We start from the raw sequence: 16439 nt of genomic DNA on the forward strand, positions 1-16439 counted from the left end.
TTATGCCTGATCTCTTCAAAGATAGTCAATTATTATAAAGACGTGTAGAGTTTCACTTAAATTAAACTGAAATAAATTGAGTGTCAAAAACTCTGTTTTATTCAGTGTCACTGTTTAGGAGACTATTGCTTCACAGTACTAAATGTTCCATTCATGAGTGGATGACAGATACAGTATTTGGGAGATTATGAGGAGGAAAGGGAATTTTGCCATTTTGCACGTGTGCCTACATGATTGAGAGGATGCCTCACTTAAGAATGATGTCGAACCGTAATTAAGATTAACACAGCCATGGCAATGGAATAAATATTTGTGCCCTGCAAGTTCTTGACATTGAAGGACTTCATACAAAAATTCAGTACGTTGACTATTAACTATTTAACAGTCTGTTACCACTTTTTTTTCCAGCCAGGGAATAATGGTCCCAATTAATGAAGCATTCATAAACCCTTTATAACCTTTTATGAGGCTCTGGGCAAATTGGCTCTGATAAACCATATCATGCCTCAGAATATACATAGGTAATTGTCTATGCTCTTATGGATGCTCTATATATGATGACTTTGCTGATAAATTATTTGTGAAGCATGTATGTATAGTGCATAAAGCTTTTATCAATGATCTATACAGACATTTAAAATCAGAATAATTTAAATAGTTACACGTTTGAAACCAGTCAGTGATGAGGATGATTGTGTCCAATCGCCGTGCGCAAATCACTTGTCAAAGTTCACCAATCTTGTCCAATTTATTCGTATCCACCTCTTTTCTCCTATCCAATCGGGACATGCATCGTCTGACTTGTGTCCAATAAGGAAGCAACAGCATCGCTCCAACATTTCCTTATCCAATGAAGTCGGTGCTTCTCTTAATTTTTATTTCTGTCTGCGTAGATTTTTTTTTTGCCTGCCAAGTTTCGCTGCGGTCCATCACCATTGTTGTGCTCAGTGGTATTCAGCGTAAGCGCGTCTGGACACACATCACCCGTCAAGTGTCTAGTGAGCGGGTTTTGACAGAGGACGAGGGACTGTAGATTGATCAAGCTGTGAGAAGGACCATTCCTTTTTGGTTGCCCCAGAAACTGTAAGTACCGGCGTCTTATATGATGTATTGTATACGAGATCAGTCATGTTTTATTATATTATCCTACGTAGGCTATAGTTTACCGTCTACATATCTGTTCAAATAGCCATTCTGGTGAATTACAGTAGCCTAGGCTACACGCTTTGTTTATATTAATGTCCTTTAATAAATGGCATAACCCCCCCCCCCCAAACCTTGTGTATTTTGGATTTCACATCGTATGCAGTGTTAATTTTAGGTAGTTATTCCCATCACGACAGAGATAGCATCACCATGGTGATCATTAGGCCTATATTCCAAATAAAATAACTGTGATATTAGGCCTATTAGAAACTTTCAGTCAAATCTCTGTGATCATGGGATGGTTTAATTTTATTTGAAAGGAACCTTGCTACACCTCTTCACCACATAACAGTTCTCTGATACCAGGAGAGGTCACAATTATTAGGCTAAATGGCAATTGCATCTGTAGTTTGACTTTCCATACGGGCAGGTGTGGACAAGGGCATACAAGTTCACATGTTCCTAAATAGGCTAGGACTAGGATGCTATGGCAATGTTACTGGGGGAAAAAATATTTTGTCACACATACACCAGATAGGTGCAGTGAAATGTGTTGTTTTACAGGTCAGCCATAGTAGTATGGAGCAAATTATGGTTATGTGCCTTGCTCAAGGGGACACCGACAGATGTTTCACCTTGTAGCAATGGGAATTCAAACCAGCGACCTTTCTGTTACTGGCCCAACACTCTAACTGCTAGGCTACTGTCCTGTAGCCTGAAAGGGATTGCTTTAGAAAGAATCACTAAACATATGTAAAATGTGTTATTACTAATGTAGGCTATATCATGTATAACTCTGCCGAATGCCTCTTCTCTTTGGTCCAAAACACTTTTTTTGTCTGTTATTTAAACGCTTTTTGATTTCATTCCCTATTAAGTTCAATGTTTAGTACATTGAAATGAATCTATCACACTTTCTCCAATTTTCGTTAATCAAAAACATGATTGGCTTATCATGGGTCGGGTTTAAAGTAGGAAATGAAGACATCACATACGGTAAATAGTTTCAAACAAAGCACCAGTGGACAAAAATCTATGTGTTCTCAAGTCAGTCAACCTATTGGCCTTTTGACGGTTAGTGGTTAATGCCTAGGGCTCCAAACATTCTCAATTGACTTATTTGGTGTTTCAATGTGTTACCAAGGTCAGTGCTCTATGCAAACTTTGTGCGTTTATAAACCTGGTTTGAGTCTCTGGTTGTTGTGTAGAATAGTTCAATTGTTTTTATTCTTGCTTTTATTAAATTGCGTCTTTTATTCTTTATCGTTTCAGTCATGAGATTTATCTTTGTTGTTTTACGTCAGTAGATCTTTTATGAGGTATTCACTTTGAGCATAAATATGATCTTTTGATGAATAATACTGGGATCACAGATCACTGGAAACAATGCCATCAAAGATGTTTGTTATAAAAAAACAAACATCTTTAATTTCTTTAATTTAAATTCTTTAATTTATTCATCTTGGTTTATTGTAGATTGAAGATGTATTTCATTTTTTATTTTTTATTTTGATAGGGAGTAATGCTGAGACCAAGGTCTCTTTTACAGATGAGCCCTGTATACACATCAATATACAGTACATATCAATATACACTATACACATCAATATACACATCAATATACACTATACACATCAATATACACATCAATATTAACATCAATGCACGAAAAGCAAAACACAAATCATAGAAAACAAATTCTTCAATAAAAAGGTCCACAATCAGCCTTTTGAATTACACTAGAGAAACAAATTCCTAACAATTTTGAGAGACTTGGAGATTTGAACGTTTGATAAAAAAAAATATACAGTGGGGAGAACAAGTATTTGATACACTGCCGATTTTGCAGGTTTTCCTACTTACAAAGCATGTAGAGGTCTGTAATTTTTATCATAGGTACACTTCAACTATGAGAGACGGAATCTAAAACAAAAATCCAGAAAATCACATTGTATGATTTTTAAGTAATTAATTTGCATTTTATTGCATGACATAAGTATTTGATACATCAGAAAAGCAGAACTTAATATTTGGTACAGAAACCTTTGTTTGCAATTACAGAGATCATACGTTTCCTGTAGTTCTTGACTAGGTTTGCACACACTGCAGCAGGGATTTTGGCCCACTCCTCCCTACAGATCTTCTCCAGATCCTTCAGGTTTCGGGGCTGTCGCTGGGCAATACGGACGTTCAGCTCCCTCCAAAGATTTTCTATTGGGTTCAGGTCTGGAGACTGGCTAGGCCACTCCAGGACCTTGAGATGCTTCTTACGGAGCCACTCCTTAGTTGCCATGGCTGTGTGCTTCGTGTCGTTGTCATGCTGGAAGACCCAGCCACGACCCATCTTCAATGCTCTTACTGAGGGAAGGAGGTTGTTGGCCAAGATCTCGCGATACATGGCCAAATCCATCCTCCCCTCAATACGGTGCAGTCGTCCTGTCCCCTTTGCAGAAAAGCATCCCCAAAGAATGATGTTTCCACCTCCATGCTTCACGGTTGGGATGGTGTTCTTGGGGTTGTACTCATACTTCTTCTTCCTCCAAACACGGTGAGTGGAGTTAGACCAAAAAGCTCTATTTTTGTCTCATCAGACCACATGACCTTCTCCCATTCCTCCTCTGGATCATCCAGATGGTCATTGGCAAACTTCAGACAGGCCTGGACATGCACTGGCTTAAGCAGGGGGACCTTGCGTGCGCTGCAGGATTTTAATCCATGACGGCGTAGTGTGTTACTAATGGTTTTCTTTGAGACTGTGGTCCCAGCTCTCTTCAGGTCATTGACCAGGTCCTGCCGTGTAGTTCTGGGCTGATCCCTCACCTTCCTCATGATCATTGATGCCCCACGAGGTGAAATCTTGCATGGAGCCCCAGACCGAGGGTGATTGACCGTCATCTTGAACTTCTTCCATTTTCTAATAATTGCGCCAACAGTTGTTTCCTTCTCACCAAGCTGCTTGCCTATTGTCCTGTAGCCCATCCCAGCCTTGTGCAGGTCTACAATTTTATCCCTGATGTCCTTACACAGCTCTCTGGTCTTGGCCATTGTGGAGAGGTTGGAATCTGTTTGATTGAGTGTGTGGACAGGTGTCTTTTATACAGGTAACGAGTTCAAACAGGTGCAGTTAATACAGGTAATGAGTGGAGAACAGGAGGGCTTCTTAAAGAAAAACTAACAGGTCTGTGAGAGCCGGAATTCTTACTGGTTGGTAGGTGATCAAATACTTATGTCATGCAATAAAATGCAAATTAATTATTTAAAAATCATACAATGTGATTTTCTGGATTTTTGTTTTAGATTCCGTCTCTCACAGTTGAAGTGTACCTATGATAAAAATTACAGACCTCTACATGCTTTGTAAGTAGGAAAACCTGCAAAATCGGCAGTGTATCAAATACTTGTTCTCCCCACTGTATATATATATATATATTAGAGAATATAGACTACCTATTGTAGTTTGAAAACATGTTTTGAAAAGTGCTCAAGCTCTCCATCGATGGGCACAGACATGGCCAGCTAAAAGTCCCCTCTACCTACATTCGAGAGGCCTTTTCTGTGATTCTATAAGCCCCTTTAAAGCAGACTAGTGGCTTCAAATGAGTGATTTTAGAGGAGAAGGATGCTTTGGACAAGTAGGGATTAGGGGAGGGGAGAGTGTAGTCAGAACTAGAGGTTATGGATTTGAGGGGAACTTGTTGTGAAGCCTCTCCATCAGTTAATCTGTCTCTCTGACCTTTAACCTCCATAGTAAGCCATTTCCAGTCCTCATCATTATAATGAGACTATCCCTAATATGGGGACCTGCTACTGTGCTGTATAAAGCGGTTTTATGGAACAGAAATGGAGGAGAAAGGATTATTCACGTCGCTGGACAATTGTGCGATTTTTAGGGAGACAACAATACATTTGTCATGTATGGTGTTATTTGTTGATGCCCCAATAATGCAGAACACATGTAGGTATTTACAGCTTATAGACCAAGGCTTTTCTACAGTATATTCATTAAGTCTCCATTAGTGCTGGGAATTCCCAGGGACCTCACGATACGATATTATCAAATCAAATCAAATTTATTTATATAGCCCTTCTTACATCAGCTGATATCTCAAAGTGCTGTACAGAAACCCAGCCTAAAACCCCAAACAGCAAGCAATGCAGGTGTAGAAGCACGGTGGCTAGGAAAAACTCCCTAGAAAGGCCAAAACCTAGGAAGAAACCTAGAGAGGAACCAGGCTATGAGGGGTGGCCAGTCCTCTTCTGGCTGTGCCGGGTGGAGATTATAACAGAACATGGCCAAGATGTTCAAATGTTCATAAATGACCAGCATGGTCAAATAATAATAATCACAGTAGTTGTCGAGGGTGCAGCAAGTCAGCACCTCAGGAGTAAATGTCAGTTGGCTTTTCATAGCCGATCATTAAGAGTATCTCTACTCTACATAGCCGATCATCTCTAGTATCTCTGCTGTCTCTAGAGAGTTGAAAACAGCAGGTCTGGGACAGGTAGCACGTCCGGTGAACAGGTCATTGTTCCATAGCCGCAGGCAGAACAGTTGAAACTGGAGCAGCAGCACGGCCAGGTGGACTGGGGACAGCAAGGAGTCATCATGCCAGGTAGTCCTGAGGCATGGTCCTAGGGCTCAGGTCCTCCGAGAGAGAGAGAAAGAGAAAGAGAGAATTAGAGAGAGCATACTTAAATTCACACAGGACACCGGATAAGACAGGAGAAGTACTCCAGATATAACAAACTGACCCTAGCCCCCCGACACATAAACTACTGCAGCATAAATACTGGAGGCTGAGACAGGAGGGGTCAGGAGACACTGTGGCCCCATCCGATGATACCCCCGGACAGGGCCAAACAGGAAGGATATAACCCCACCAATTTTACCAAAGCACAGCCCCACACCATTAGAGGGATATCTTCAACCACCAACTTACCATCCTGAGACAAGGCCGAGTATAGCCCACAAAGATCTCCGCCATGGCACAACCCAAGGGGGGGCGCCAACCCAGACAGGAAGATCACATCAGTGACTCAACCCACTCAAGTGACGCACCCCTCCTAGGGACGGCATGAAAGAGCACCAGTAAGCCAGTGACTCAGCCCCTGTAATAGGGTTAGAGGCAGAGAATCCCAGTGGAGAGAGGGGAACTGGCCAGGCAGAGACAGCAAGGGCGGTTCGTTGCTCCACAGCCTTTCCGTTCACCTTCACACTCCTGGGCCAGACTACACTCAATCATATGACCCACTAAAGAGATGAGTCTTCAGTAAAGACTTAAAAGTTGAGACCGAGTCTGCGTCTCTCACATGGGTAGGCAGACCATTCCATAAAAATGGAGCTCTATAGGAGAAAGCCCTGCCTCCAGCTGTTTGCTTAGAAATTCTAGGGTAAATTAGGAGGCCTGCGTCTTGTGACCGTAGCGTACGTGTAGGTATGTACGGCAGGACCAAATCCGAAAGATAGGTAGGAGCAAGCCTATGTAATGCTTTGTAGGTTAGCAGTAAAACATTGAAATCAGCCCTTGTCTTAACAGGAAGCCAGTGTAGGGAGGCTAGCACTGGAGTAATATGATCACATTTTTTGGTTCTAGTCAGGATTCTAGCAGCCGTATTTAGCACTAACTGAAGTTTATTTAGTGCTTTATCCGGGTAGCCGGAAAGTAGAGCAATGCAGTAGTCTAACCTAGAAGTAACAAAAGCATGGATTAATTTTTCTGCATTCTTTTTGGACAGAAAGTTTCAGATTTTTGCAATGTTACGTAGATGGAAAAAAGCTGTCTTTGAAACAGTCTTGATATGTTCGTCAAAAGAGAGATCAGGGTCCAGAGTAACGCCGAGGTCCTTCACAGTTTTATTTGAGACGACTTTACAACCATCAAGATTAATTGTCAGATTTAACAGAAGATCTCTTTGTTTCTTGGGACCTAGAACAAGCATCTTTGTTTTGTCCGAGCCATCCACTTCCTTATGTCTGAAACACAGGCTTCTAGCGAGGGCAATTTTGGGGCTTCACCATGTTTCATTGAAATGTACAGCTGAGTGTCATCCGCATAGCAGTGAAAGTTAACATTATGTTTTCGAATGACATCCCCAAGAGGTAAAATATATAGTGAAAACAATAGTGGTCCTAAAACGGAACCTTGAGGAACACCGAAATGTACAGTTGATTTGTCAGAGGACAAACCATTCACAGAGACAAACTGGTATCTTTCCAACAGATAAGATCTAAACCAGGCCAGAACTTGTCCGTGTAGACCAATTTGGGTTTCCAATCTCTCCAAAAGAATGTGGTGATCGATGGTATCAAAGGCAGCACTAAGGTCTAGGAGCACGAGGACAGATGCAGAGCCTCGGTCTGACGCCATTAAAATGTCATTTACCACCTTCACAAGTGCAGTCTCAGTGCTATGATGGGGTCTAAAACCAGACTGAAGCGATATTCACAGTATGTGCCGATAAGATATGTATTGCAACTCTCACGATTCTACGTGTTGTAATTTTATTGCGATTTGATGTTCCAAACATATTGCTCAACATATATCTGCTACAGACGGACAAGAGACAGCCATGAGAAAATGTGTTTTGGTCAGTCATGGAAATAAAAGTGCTGAAAACAAATGGGCTCTCTATTTAAAAAGAAGAAGGAGAACAAGCTACACTGGAGTTTTGGTGCAGGTGCAGCAAACTAGCGCAAAAATTATATTAAGATATTGTCAAAACGATAAGATACATCATCAAAAAGAATATCCCGATATGTAACTGTATCGCTTTTTTCCCAACATCACTAGTCCCCATTAACTGATTATAATGCACCGCAGCATTTGCAATTCTCTGGGCGTAATGTAGACTTTCTCTTTATGTCCTGGCATGATGTGCTCTCATGTCAAATGGATAAAGGCTGTATTGTGTGCCGGAGAAAAAACACAACTACTGGTCAAATGGCTGTAGCATTACATGAGGAGATTGACATGGAGTGATAACAGATTGTGTTTTTCATGCGGTCCGGTCCTTAGGACCGTTTTGCTGAAGTCATTGATGTATTTATAGCTGTCGAGAGTGAGGCGACTTGGGCCTTTGTATTTAGGCAAGTCAGCTCATTGTAACCTTTCAACAGTCTTGCTGATTTGAGGGTGAGGCCAGGCATGGCAGACACACATTAATGGACACATATACACACACACACACACACACACACACACACACACACACACACACACACACACACACACACACACACACACACACACACACACACACAGCAGCGAGCAGTAAAACGTGACGAAGAAGAAAAGCCATGTTGTTTTCCACTCTGTCACACTCGTTGTGACATTTAAATGGCAGGAAATGATTTGTGAGAACAGAACAGTGAATCCTTTGTAATTACTGATAAGAGCTGGGGGTTTTGTGCGAAGGAAAATACTCTGTCAAACTTGGATCCATTTTTTGGGGGGGAAAAAATGTAGGCCTAGGGCTACGACTATGAATTTCAATGTGGCCATATTTCTCAGCATCAGGCAACAGTGTTATAGGCTTCTTCCAATTATTTCTCATTGTGTTTTGTAGGGATATAAGGCAACCTTCACTCTTTCATTGTTGTACACTGTTAATAATATAATGTGTAATAATACTATAATCAAGGTGACTTGTTTTCTCTCCATTTGATTGTAATTGGGGATTTGTGTGTGTGGGTGGGTGTGAGTTGGGGTTGGTGACAACAACAGATCTGTTGTAAAGGAATCAATTTAAGCCTCGTGAAGATTAGTGTCGCTTGTTAGCATATTAGCCTGTCTGCCTTGTTTTACAGCCATAATATTGTACAAATAGAGTTGCTTATCTGCAGGGCTGTACTGCGCGGTTCTACATATGTCTACATTGCCAAAGCAAGTGAAATAGATAATAAAGAATTAACTGTAAACATTACACTTACAAATGTTCCAAAAGAATAAAGACATTTCAAATGTCATTATGTGAATATATACAGTTTTGTAATGCAAATAGTTAAAGTACAAAAAGGCTCTAAACTTGAGAGCCAGGTCTGCCTTCGGCGGCCTTTCTCAATAGCAAGGCTATGCTCACTGAGTCTGTACATAGTCAAAGATTTCCTTCATTTTGGGTCAGTCACAGTGGTCAGGTATTCTGCCACAGTGTACTCTCTGTTTAGGGCCAAATAGCATTCTAATTTGCGCTGTTTTTTTTGTAAATTCTTTCCAATGTGTCCAGTAATTTTCTTTTTGTTTTCTCATGATTTGGTTGGGTCTAATTGTGTTGCTGTCCTGGGGCTTTGTGGGGTCTATTTGTGTTTGTGAACAGAGCCCCAGGACCAGACTGCTCAGGGGGCTCTTCTCCAGGTTAATTTCTCCATCCTCCCCTTTCTCTTTATTTATCCTCTTTTTATCTATCTTCCCCTCTCTCTCTCTCTAGCTATCCACCCCCCCCCCTCTCTCTTCCTCTCTCTCTCTCCTCTCTCTCTCTCTGTGTCTCTGTGTCTCTCTCTACCTCTCCTCCTCTCTCTCTAGCTATCTATCCCCCCTCTCTCTCTCCTCCCCTTTCTCTATCCTCCTCTGTCTTTTGCTCTTTCCTCCCCCTCTCTCTATCCGTCTCTCTCTCTAGCTAGCTATATAGGGGCGGCAGGTAGCCTAGTGGTTAGAGTGCTGGGCCAGTAACCGAAAGGTTGCTGGATCAAATCCCTGAGCTGACGAGGTAAAAATCTTTCGTTCTGCCCCTGAACAAGGCAGTTAACCCACTGTTCCCCAGTAGGCCGTCATTGTAAATAAGAATTTGTTTTAACCTCAATCTATCCTCTCTCTCTCTTTCTCTATCCTCCAAGATCTCTCTATCTATCCTCCTCTCCTTTTTCTCCGATAAACACCATCACTGCCACTGCAAAGAGAGAATGCCATCACTTCACTTATTAAAAGCGATAGCGGCCACTTTGTTCTATGGCTATCTGTGGAATATCTATGATCGTATATGGCTGTCATGTTAACAGGTTATGAGAGGGAGGTACACCATCATTGATGGGTAAACGAATGGCAAATCAGATTTATTTGACAGATGTCCATTGTGTGACATTTTAGTAGGGTTTTTCTAAAATGACCAACTGGCTTGTATAACAATGTACCATCAGCGCGGTGGACTAGACAGAGCTTAAGACAGGGTGATCATGTAACCCTCTCAGGACAGGAGCAGTGTAGACCTCCCAACCTCTTGCCCTTCACCAGAACGTTTCTCTCCACTGCAGCAAAGAAAAGAGCGGTGCTCTTGTCCCTTCCCAGCCCTTGGACTCTCAGCCTTGTCGTCAATATAACACAGCCTCTCACTTTTATCCATCCCTGAGCTTCTGTCCAGTGTCCTCTCTCACCTTTCTAGTTTAACTCAAGTCCCTCTTCACATACATGTAGGCCTAGCTACGGGTACTAGCTACGGGTACTAGCTACGGGTGCTCAGTGGGCAAAGCGTTTCAAATCAAATGTTATTGGTCATATTTAGCAGATGTTATTGCTGGTGTAGTGAAATGCTTGTTTTTTTCATACCATCTAGATTTACTGAAAGGCAAAATGAATCCAATATGCAAATATGCCTGTTTGTATTATTCCGTTTATATTCAAACTGCTTCGCTATTCCGGTACCCTTGACTTCATTGAGAGCGAGAGAGGGCTCTTCTCTATTTGAGAAGAGGAACGACACAGGCGCAGAGCTACGGAATGACTGACTGACTGACGGCTGAGTTGATCCAGTAATTCTCTGCCAGGCTACACAGCCCGTGGGTCATTTTAAAAAGACGTTGAATTTCAAGTCACCTTGAAAATATTCTACCGGGAAATGACTGAAAACCACTCTTCGATCCACAAGGGCGATTGATCATTATGTGAGTGATCATTATGTGAGTGATCGTTATGTGAGTGCCTGGTGAGAAAAAAAGTTGAATAATAGAAGTCACTGTGTAGTACGTTGTGTCCACTGTTCTCCTCTTGGTTGAGGACTGGAGTTACTGCCCTGCAGTCACCAGCTCGTTTGGGTTTCAGAGGCCTCTCTCCGAAGCCTGGCTGTGGTCCCACTCTTCCCTCCCGCTCTCTCTCTCTCCAACACTCTAATCAACCCGGGGAACAAAGGACACTGGTTCATTACTAGACTCCTAAATGTTATCCCTGCCTGCTGGAGATGCTTGGCCAAAGCCAAGAAACCACAGGATGCCTTTAATGCTGTTTCAATAGACAGGATCCCCCTGTATCTCTCATTTGACCAACGCAGTTATTACCAAACCAGCACCTGCTACAGATGACAAATATCATGACGTTAGTACGTCGTTACAGTCGTTCGGTGGGTAAACATAGGCTAGACGTTATTCCTTTCACATCGTTGTTATTTTTGTCTTGGGGAACCAATGTGTTCAGTTTTGATATCATGCATGCATAATCTGATCTCCTTCACATAATGAGACAAGCAAATGAGTGTCCTGCGTCACCTCTCCCCCCCCTGTAACGCGGAGCCGGTGCTGCTCACTTCCCGTCTGTCCCCCTGTGTTATTATTCTAACACAGGGGTTGTGCCCGCGTCTGTAATATGGTGCTGTGGTCCTTTAATGATTCATAACCGGTCTCTTTAATAGAGATAGTGAACAGGCCGGAAGACTGTGTGTGTGTGTGTGCGTGTGTGCGTGTGTGCGTGCGTGCGTACGGTGAACAGGCCAGGAGACACGGTGCTCGTTAAAAGCAGATCCTACACACACCGCTCAGATCAACACTTTGTGATTCCCTAGCATCTCAGCAGGTGTTCCTCACACTGTCTGTGTATGTGCGTGCATGCCATTGTGTTTGTTTGTGATGGGAGTGTGAATAAGAATAAACAATGCAAGACATGCATGTGCAAATTCCTGCTATCTGTATACTGTATATCACGTGTGGTGTAAAGCTGTTAACAAATTATCCTCAGTATGGACTCCCTACAATTCAGTCTCAGCAGTCTGGTCTGGCCTCTCTCTCTCTCTCTTTCTCTCTCTCTCCTGTCTCCATTCCTATCTTTTTATCTCTCTCTCTCCCTCACACTCTCTCTCTCTCTCTCTCTCTCTCTCTCTCTCTCTCACACTCCCTTTTTCTCGCTCTCGCTCTCCCTCTCTCTTTCTCTCTCCCATCCTCTCTCCTGTCTCCATTCCTATATTTCTCTCTCTCTCTCTCTCTCTACCTCTCCGCAGCGCTGACTGAGAAGATTAAGTATTATAGGCTAGCCCAGCCGTATCCTCTGTGACACGGGGAGAGCGATGGCCTCCTGTTCTGTACAGATCCCTCACAGCTGCCCCTGCACTTGTAGCCATTCAGCCTCAATGAATTATATATTATGTTGGGCTGGTATTAATAAGGCCTTTGAGTCTGTGGCAAGCAGCTTGTCTGGCCCTCCTGTTTCAAACAGACAGTGTATGGTATCAGAGGACATGTTGGTTGATGTATCCCAATTACAGGGAGATGAATGGCTGATAAGACACCACTGTCTACACTCTTTGAAAAAAGGGTTCCAAAAGGATTCTTTGGCTGTCCCCATAGGAAAACCATGTTTGGTTCCAGGGAGAACCCTTTTTGGTTCCAGGGAGAACCCTTTTGGGTTCCACGTAGAACCCTCCGTTCAAAGGGTCCAACATGGAACCTAAAACATGGAACCAGAAGGGTTCTTCAAAATGGTTCTCCTATGGGGACAGCCGAAGAACCCTTTTAGGTTCCAGATAGCACCTTTTGTTCTAAGACCCAACCTCTGAGACTGGTTCCGCTCGAGGTTTCTTCCTTCTAGGGAGTTCTTCCTTGCCTGCCGCTGTGCTAGTGCGGGGCTACATCCATCATGCTCAAATAGAGAGCGGTGGAGAGATGTAGGTCACTATGACCAGGACTGTACCGTGGGACTGGTGCAGTGTCGTCACCGCTGCAGGTCAGGTGCAGTGCAGAGCCAGGTCAGGTTGAGCTGGCGGTTCCGTTTCCTGGGAGGGAATCAGCCAGGAAATCCCATACCTCCACCATAGAGCCACAGAGGGTGAATGACACAGTAGCACTCCCCGAAAAGTTAGGCAACACCCTCTCATTTGGCAACCAACGCAGTAGATGTAATAAACAACAATCAACGTTTGGACAGCGAAGCTGCCTTCATCACGGTCACATTACCAGCCAGATGTGTCTCTGATTGGGCTTGCTGCTCAACAAGGTAGAACATCGGTCTTTCGTTTGCCGCTAGTCTGACCCGTCAGTGCTGTACTGGTGCCGGGCATCATCAAATCCTAATCTGGACCTGGAAGGTAGTTCCACTGCTTTTTTCATTCTTCCCCTGTAATCAGGGACTCATTTAGACCTGGGACACCAGGTGGGTGCAATTTCATTATCAGGTAGAACAGAAAACCACTTTTATTTGTCTTTAAAGGGGCAGTGTTGTATTTTGAGGCAGGCTAGAATAAGCTAAGAGGGTAGCATCATTTGTCTGATTCTCTGTAATAACGGTCAAGTGGTCCCTTGCATCAAACGACATAACAACATGCTCAGTCACCTGCTTGTCTGACGGACAAGTGGATAAACAGGTTCATGTCAAGCCCTGCGTGTTTTTTCTCTCTCTCAAAAGTCTCATGGAATGTCGGCCGACATTGAACACCACACATTGGCTGCCACTGTAGTCTGAATGATAGAACAGCTATTTCCAAGTTATGGGAAGCATTTTCTCCATTGTTTTTGATGGTAGGCCACTCGGGTAGGCCTACATTAGGATCAGATAGCCACAGTAGCCTACTTGGCCACTGTCAAAACTGTAACTTGAAGCAGGGTATAGCCTCAGTGTTCACAGTAAGCACACACTGGAATTTGCACAGAATTTTCACAACGTTCAAGTTTGAGCTCCGTAGACCTGAAATATGCTCAGTGCCGAAGACAATTAGAGGGAACATTGACATGAGAGTGTCAATCCTGTTCAAAGTGGTTATTTTAGTCCCACTCTACAGACCTGCACTCTCCCTAGTCCCTCCCTTGAGGGGGACGTGAAGCGGCCAGCAGAGTTATCAGAGTATTAGCCTGGCACTATTCTCTCATTACCATGCCCTACTTTACCAATGTGTATTAAAACCCTCTTTGACAAACTGAGCTGAGTGAGCCTGGCCACCATGCTTCAGGGCATTACTGACGACAGAGGTTCTACCCAGCAACCCCATTGTTCTCTGAGTTCTCATACAGATATAGGATCTTAATTTGATCACTCTTTTGTTGCAGAGAATTTTCCTGCAGCACGAAATGCAAAACTTGCCCTAACGAAAAATGTATCAACCCCTAAAATACATGTCAATTCATTATAATTCACATTTCCTGTTGCTGCAGGATTATTTTCCTGCTGTATCAAACTGGCTCAAATTAAGATCCTACATTTGTATAGGTCAGAGGCTCTAGTTTAGCAGGCTACTAACGCCGTTTACTTAACATTGCTGTATTGCTCTTTTACAGGGATGAACTGAACAGTGAGTAAACTGATTGACGACCCTTGACCCTGATCTACTTCCTGCTTCTCTTCTCCAATATACTGTGAGTAACTAAGATATCATCTGTGGCTTTATGAAGGCTTTGCAGACCATACAAATAGAATTCATAACCGACAGTTATTTTCTCTGGTTCAGACTGTAAGAGTCTGAGAGTAAGATAATGCAGCAGTAAGATAGAACGGTGGTTGCTTGGAGCTGCTTAGTTCTAGTTAAATAATGTCTGTGGCAAATGGATACATTTCAGAATGGAGTTCTGTGGAAGAGATCGCTTTCCTGTGATGACGTGAAGAAATCCCTGCTTTTTGCTTTACGAGAATGTGCCGTCACAGAGGGGTTACGTTGATGATGGATTATTTAAACAAATCCGTTGTTGTCTTTGCCCCCTTAGACATGGCACATTTGGAAGAGTCTAAATACCCTGTTTCTCAGTGTTTATACCTCTTAGTAAAGCTTCAGGTGGCTCCGTTTACCTGGTATCACTGTGGTTCAGTACCAGGCTGAAGGCACCACGAGGGGCCCCCCCACGTGACCAGGGTTCCTCTACTTAGACACAGGGCCCTTGAGGGCTACCAGTGGCCAGAGAAGCCTCGTATCCCGGTCCCCTTAGTCAGACCAGTGGGACTCAGATGAGAGGGGGAACAGGACGCATGACAGGGTAGCGTGCAGCGCTGCTCTGCCCTGTTGGTAGAATGCTAGACTTGCTGAGTCAAACCCCCGTCCCCCTGTCCTCTACCTCCCTGCCCCGATTTGGATGGCGCCGAGTCATTGCGCCGCACCCCTAGCCCTCTGGCGGGAGGGAGGGAAGGAGAAAGGGAGGGAGGAAAGGAGTTTTCGTGCGCGCTGTGTGGCGTTAGTCAGTGGTGGTCTGGGTAGAGTCATTATTCTCCACCAACACGCTAACCTGACCTGTCACATCCTCTGGCCGGCTCTGTCCTCCAGCTGAAAACGTTGCAGTAGAACAAAGCGACTTAGCCTGATGACGCGGCTGTGAGTTATCAAGTCCTCTGAATGTCATTTCGGGTAAAGCATCTAGTTAGAACGAATAACCGAATTCTATAGTGCAGTAATGTAACCCGGAGTTGCTAGGACAGACTGTTTTACAAAAGTAGCAATTTGCTTACCGCACATTTCAGTGTCCCTCACAGTCATCGTCTAAGAGTGTTGATAGCCTTCTTTAACTGTATGAGGCTAGAAATCTGAGCAAGTCAGCAACCATCCATACCAGGTTTTCCTTCACTGTACGATTTTCTCCCTTCCTGGTGAGAATTGTGATGAGTGTAGAACACCCTCGACAGCTTAAGTGTCGTGCTTAACTGCCTATGAAACGTATTTCATCTTCCGAGGGGTGGATTCTCATTTGAATTAGGCTACTGCCACAATAACTCAAGGCTATTGGGTGAAAGAACAGGAAGTGCCTCAGGCATCCTTGTGTCAAAGCCACTGATTGGCCGACTAATATCTCTCTCTGTGCGATATAGGCCTACACAGTCATTAGTAATACAGCTCTCTACTGTCTACAATCATTAGTTTATCCTTCTATTCAGGTTGGTGATTGAAAAAACTGCTAGCAGGAGCTCAACTGAGCGGTTGGCTTCAGATGCCATCACCCGCTAGCACTTAATGCTGATTGTTAAGGTCCTGACTCAATACAGGCTGTCCGGCAAGAACAGTACGGATGCCTCACAGTTTTATCTTCGTCACCGTCACACATACAGTGGCAAGAAAAAGTATGTGAACCTTTTGGAATTATCTGGACATAAATTGGTCATAAAATTTGATCTGATCTTCATCTAAGTCAC

At 43.5% G+C, this 16439-nt stretch overlaps 1 protein-coding gene across 2 annotated transcripts in view; it reads left to right on the forward strand.

The window, feature by feature from the left end:
- Positions 1-896: 896 nt before the first annotated feature.
- Positions 897-16439, forward strand: part of LOC139532155 (double-stranded RNA-specific editase 1-like) — a 59252-nt gene continuing 43709 nt past the window's right edge. For both annotated transcript variants that reach the window (XM_071329369.1, XM_071329371.1), the window contains exons 1-2: positions 897-1083; positions 14606-14683. The gene's annotated coding sequence lies outside the window, so the exon portion shown is untranslated. The remainder of the gene's footprint in view (positions 1084-14605; positions 14684-16439) is intronic.

Source organism: Salvelinus alpinus, chromosome 10, assembly GCF_045679555.1.
Source record: "Salvelinus alpinus chromosome 10, SLU_Salpinus.1, whole genome shotgun sequence".
NCBI lineage: Eukaryota > Metazoa > Chordata > Actinopteri > Salmoniformes > Salmonidae > Salvelinus > Salvelinus alpinus.